We start from the raw sequence: 6,637 nt of genomic DNA, 5'->3' as shown, positions 1-6,637 counted from the left end.
TGGTTCTACCGTGGCAACAATCCAGCCTAAACAAGGATGCTCATCAAATATTCAGCTGCAGTATTTACAACAAGCATAGTGACCAAAGAAATGCAAACAGAATAAAAATGACCAAATTTATACATCTTAAAGTGACCCCTCATCTCTCTTGAACAAATACGCACATGAGCATAGTGTTTTTTTACATTTATTGAAATTAAGGAATCCTTCTATGTTTTCCTTACACTCTGTGACATTTTCCATCACTCACTGGTTTGAGTTTGCAAGGCCAGCAATATAGATGTGATTTATTATCTCTGCAGGGCGAGGGTTGCAATTCCAGCGGACCTGTGATAGGTGCAATGACGCCCCTTGAAATAGGGTGTCAGTATCTATACAGGCAGGCTCATCTCAGGAATGAAAAATTAAATTAAAAGTAGTGTAATTTTTTGCTCACACAATTTAACATTTTAAGTGCCTTACACTTACAGCTAAGGCACACTCATCAGACTTGCTATTGTATATGAATGAGTGTGATGTCACAAATAGAAGAATTTAGGCAGCTTTTAAAATCAACAGTTGTTCATATTTTCATCATACTTACCGCCAGGCACTTTCACAGATAATATCTGTTTTAATCCTCATGACCACTATGTAAGGTGGACATTCTTATTCCTTTTTAAAAATACAAATAACTCAACCTAGGAATCCCATGAGAATACAATCCTACATCTTTTTTTTTTTTTTTTTTATTTATTTATTTTTTTTTGAGACAGAGTCTCACTCTGTTGCCCAGGCTAGAGTGAGTGCCGTGGCGTCAGCCTAGCTCACAGCAACCTCAAACTCCTGAGCTCAAGCGATCCTCCTGTCTCAGCCTCCCGAGTAGCTGGGACTACAGGCATGCGCCACTATGCCCGGCTAATTTTTTCTATATATATTTTTAACTGTCCATATAATTTCTTTCTATTTTTAGTAGAGATGGGGTCTCGCTCTTGCTCAGGCTGGTCTCGAACTCCTGAGCTCAAACGATCCGCCCACCTCGGCCTCCCAGAGTGCTAGGATTACAGGCGTGAGCCACCGCGCCCGGCCCAATCCTACATCTTTTGATCTTCGAACTCTTTCCATTGTGCCATCACTATTCTTAAGTTACAGCTTGAAATTCCACGGTTTTCCCCCAGGCATACGTTGATTTAGGGACTTTTTTAGGGCTTGCCTATTATTCTGAGATCACTAGAGGGCCTTTCCATTGGTCAAAAAACCTAAATCCTTTGTTTCACCATAGCATTAAATTATCCAAATTTTTATTCTAGCAAGAGAGACATGCTATTCCCTATATACCTCTTCTAAAGAAAAAGCCTCCATTTGGCCTTCCAAATATCTTGTTCTTTTGACTTTCTTCAAGGTTAAACAGGACTTTAAAATATGAGAGTTTTGCGGTAGCAATACACTGGGCAGGATGACAATCTTTTTGCAGTCAAAAGGAAGCATTACCAATAGATTCTGAGATTCTGAGCTTCCTTCCATTTTAAAGTAACTTTGGGGACATTTATGGTTGTTCACCCCCCCCCGCCCCGTGCCACCACCACCCCCAGCCACAGATACGCAAGAGCTCTTGCTTTCCATTTAAACATCAACATGGTTCTAGGAAGGTTGAAGAGGTTGAGCCCACCTGGTGATCCAGTGCTTTTCATCTTCTGGCCAATGCTTGGTTCAAGGGTATGCATGTCTGGGGTGGGGGGAAAAAAAGGGTATGCATGTGACCCAAGCCTGGCCAACCCAAGCAAATATTGAAACTTTTGCTGGGAATTATCAAAGATACACACTCTTTCCCAATGGACTTGAAATAGGAAGCATTAGCCCCAGGAGAGAATAGCAGTCACCTTTAAAATCAAGAGAGATGTCAGTAAGGATGAAGCTGACCCTGCGGCAAGCGAAGCTGAAAGCAAGGAGGGAATTGGATACTTGTGACATCCTTGGTGCAGTCTTGTCGGGTATCGGCCCACCTCTGAGTGTTTTAGATGAGTGAATAAATTCTCTTTATTGCTAAGCCAGTTTTTGTTGAGTTTTTTGGTTGCTCACTACCCTTAGTATTTTAACTAATCCAGGACCTAATTTTTTGCACATTGGTGGTTTCATAGTCCTCCAGAAGTAGCAGGAGTAGCCCCTTCTAGCTACAAGTTGCCTTTAATAGAACCTATTTTTTTTAAAAGCACGTTCAAATTGCACAATTTGATTTGAAATAATAACAAAAAGTGATTACATCTAAATGCTCTAAACTCCTTTGGAGTAAACACCAGTGGTTGACTGAGTTTGACATCCCAGCTTCTAGATCTCTAAAAATAATACAGTGTGATTTTACAGCTTCTTACGAATTCATCTCCATGCAACTTACTAGGTGCTATGTACATATTTTTATAAAAATTATTTGGAATCAAAATGTGCTTTGAAATGAGTTATTTTATTTTATTTTATTTTTTAGAGTTTTCTGAAATGTTTTTAATTGCTTCAGCATGGTGCTGAAATACTTTATGTATGTAAGTTTAGAAGTCAATAATATTAAATATAACATAAAAATAGGAGTCCTCTGTCTACTGCTTTACACTCTGAATCAAAACACTTTCAACTGTTTGTTATTTTCTTTGCTTTCATGTTTCTAAATATTATATGCATGTGCAGTTATTTCATTTCTTTTTTCAAAGGAAAACCAGTAGGCATTTGCTACTGGTTTTCTTCTGGGGTTGATGACAATTCAGCCTTCTTACCACACCCCTTTGCTGCACTCTGCACCCCCACGTGTTTCCCTCCCTCTCATCTTTCGAATGTAATTGTATAACAATATTTGGGCTAAATTTATAGCTGAGCCATATAGTATGCCATGGTAACATGTTTGTGTAACTTTCTGTAGATTTCCTTTTTTCATTAGTAGTAGCTTCTTTTTTTGTGATTGCTGTTTTTCATGTGTTTATCATTAATTCCTCCCCAAATTCTCTGATAGAGTAGTAACATTGCCTTGAATAGAGTCGAACACTAAGATAATCTACCAGTTTCTTTTTCTTTCCTTGTTTTTCTTCTAGATGCTTCCCTCCTTTGATCCCTCTGCCTCCAGCTCCGATCACTAACCACTCTCTGGCCTGCTCTATGGCTACTGTTCTGGGATTCACTGTCTTTTCAGAAATGCCTTTTATGTCTGCCCTCTGTGGGATCTCCTAGTTCCTGCCCCCCATGCTTTTCTAGTTTGGTTTATATCTTTTGTTAAAAGCACAGTCTCCAGTAGCTTCTTTTTAAATTTTTTAAAACAGAGATACAGCAAACTGTTTGCTAAATTTAAGTGTGCTAAACTTAAGTGTCCAGCCCAGTGAATTTTTGTATACATAGACATTCATGTCAGCATTAGTAGGTGCTTTCTTTTGGGCTGTTCTCCAAAGAACTTGCCAGTCTCCTCTGTGGGGAGTATAAGCTTGGATGTCAATGTTCGTGGAGCTGAGGGAAGGGTTCAAGTGTCACCCTTCGGTGAAGGAGACTTTCACTTAATCCTTCTGCTTCTGTCCAGCCTCTCACCCTGCTTCCTAACATCACTGAGTCCAGAACCCTGCTGGTTCAGCATCTCTAGAGAGCAATATCCTGCCTTCTACCAGGGCAGGGATGTGCTCGTCTGGCTGGGGGCGTGGGAAGGTGCTATACTTTACTCATGCAGACTTTCAACCAATCTTTGTTTTGGGCTCCACCCATTCCCTTCATCTTCCTAAGCACCAAGAAACATCAAGCCTGACCTTCACAAAGTTCTTTAGAGCATCTTATCATGCTTCCTCTTGGCTTCCTCTTAGCTTTTATTAGGCTTTTAAGTTTTAGTAGTTTTCCCCCACACTACTCAGTCCACTACTCTTTTTTCAGTCTTCTATCTTCCAAAATGCAACTGTCAGTGTTTATCTGATGTCTCCTCTACAGCTCTCTTTGTCCTTAGGAGTTTACATCTTTTTAAATAATCCTCTCACTGTCATTTTCAATAGGTTTCCCAAGAGAGTACATATAAATGCTTACTTTAATTTTCAGTGTTTTACCTGAATTGTAACTACTTTCCAAAGCCAAAATAAAATCACATCACTCCCCTGTCTAAAATCTGTTCCTAGAACTTCAATACCTACAGCATTAATTCTACCTCTTTATATAAGCAACCAACATCTTTCATGATTTGACGCTTGGTAACTTTTCTAACCTTAATCCAACAATCCAGACAATGGGTTTTTTGGCTATTTTTCAAACATGCCAAAAGAAAGAGTACTTTATTTTTCCACTATTTTCTTTTTTAAAAAAATTATTATGGGTACATAATAGCTGTGTATCTTTATAGGGTATATGCAATGTTTTGACACAGTCATATAATGTGAATTAATCAACTCAGGGTAATCGGGATATCCATCACCTCAGGCATTTATCATTTCTTTGTGTTAGGAACATTCCAATCCCACTCTTTTAGTTATTTTAAAGTATACCCTAACCTACTGTTGATATAGTCACTTTGTTGTGCTATCAAATATTTTTCATTCTATCTAATTATCTAACTATATTTTTGCACTCATTAACCATTCCCACTTTATCCCCCCCTCCCCACTACCCTTCCCAGCCTCTGGTAACCATCATTCTACTCTCTTATCTCCATGAGAGCAATTGTGTTAACATTTAGCTCCCACATATGAGTGAGAACATGTGAGATTTGTCTTTCTGTGCTTGGCTTATTTCAGTTACCTAATGTTCTCCAGTTCCATCCATGTTGTTGCAAATGACAGGATTTTCATGATTTTTGGGGGCTACATAACATTCCATATATATGAGCTCTTTCTTGTTTTCAAAACTATGAACAGACTTTCTAGTACATGAAATCTACTTTTTTTCTTCCCATAAAACAGCTACTCATTCCTCATCTTCCCTATGAAACATTCTTTGACTCCTCCACACCAAAGTAAACCTCTTCTTGTATATTCACATAGCACTTGATTCCTTTGGTAAATACCACCAAGCCTTTTCACAAGATGCATCCTTTTTATCTGACCTTGGTTGCTCAACACTGACCTCAGATGAGGCTATTATCAAGTCCCACCCTACAGCTGTCTCTCTTGGTAATCATGTCTTGGGCCAGGATTTGTTTTGTAGAAGATCCAGCTGTTGGGAAAGTCCCAACAATTGCAGTCAATAGAACAGAATCCTCAACTCTTTGTTGCTGAGACTTTCAGGTGGGAAAACCTGTGAAAAAATCAGTTCCTCTCAGGGCACTTCATCTCCGTGCCTGTGTATCTTTTCTGACAGTTGCCTGATTGGAGACTGTTGGGACAAGCATGTTTCCCTGCAGAGAGCTCCTTCAGAGCATCATCTCTGGGGCCAGCCAAACACGGGGGCTTGTTCTTTTTTGCTGTCGGACCTTGGCAGGTTACTTACCTATTTTGAACTGTTGTCTGTGCTCTTATTAAAAAGGGGTATTAATACTCACCTCAAAGGGCTGGTTGAGAGGATTCAACAAGGTAAGGTGTGTAAAGCAACTAGCACACAGTAGGCAGTAGGCATTCTCTTTCAGCACTTTTCCTCCCAGAAAGAAACTCAGAGTTCTAGTCTCTAGTTTTTTTCTTTTTTCTCTCTTTTACTATTTTTTCTTCTCCTCTTCCTCCTCCTCTTCCTCCTCCTCCTCCTCCTCCTTCAAGTCTTTTGCTGTTCTACCATTGTGTCAGCTTCTTTCGTTCTTCTTTATGCAGGGCATAAAGAACATTTTTAGTTTAAGTTTAAAAGTATAAATTTAGAAAAATTTAGTTAAATTTTGGTCATATCTCTTATACCTAGCTTATGATTATTTCCTTCTATTTTAAATTTTATTTCCTTTCTTCTTTTTTGGCACTATGTTTTCCTCTTGCTTGGTCTCGTGGCTTGAAAGTTGGTCCCAGGTAGAGTTCGAGAGAGGTTTGCTCCAGGCATCCGTCTCCATGGTTGGAAGGCACATTGAGGCAAGCCCCCCCCCCAGTGGAGGCGAGGCGGTGGTAGTTTGGAGGGAGAGTCACTGGGAGTAGTGGGTGGTAGGGGAGTGTCATGATGGTTAGGAAACCGAGAAGAGTTACAGGAATTCAAAACCAAGGAATGAAATGCCACAGGAACTCATGGGACTTGGAATCCTGCGAGGAAGCAAAGCCACTCGTTTTAGTGGTGTCTCTTCTCCCCTTCCCTTCTCTGTATGTGCTCTGCTCCCTTTTCCTCATCACGCATGTCCCATGATGGCCAGCCCAGCCTCCCAGTCTACGTGACCTTGCATGTATCTTCTTACAGCTCAGAAGTCAGTCTCTCAGTTTCCCAAGTCCAAAATTTTTGAGAAAGGAATCAAATTGGTCTAGCTCCTCTTTTCTCATTAGACCATGCCTAGGCCACTGGCCTGCATACTATGGGTGAGCCAGCACTGGGCAGTGTCCACCCTGGTCCCGCCGGACCTTGTCTGGGAGAGCAGCACTGCCAGGAACTTCTGTGGCTTCCTGGGTCTGCCCCTTCCAGCTGAAGTATGAGTCTCCTAGGAGAAAGTGTGACCAGGGTTCCCAGCTCCAAACATAGCAGTGCACTGGACTTGATGAAAAATACAAATATTGGGATGCTGATTTTAAATAAAAAACTGCAAAGAAAATAAAATATA

This window comes from Eulemur rufifrons, chromosome 2 (assembly GCF_041146395.1).
Source record: "Eulemur rufifrons isolate Redbay chromosome 2, OSU_ERuf_1, whole genome shotgun sequence".
Lineage (NCBI taxonomy): Eukaryota > Metazoa > Chordata > Mammalia > Primates > Lemuridae > Eulemur > Eulemur rufifrons.
The sequence above is the reverse complement of the archived record's forward strand: the minus strand, read 5'-3'. Positions refer to the sequence as shown.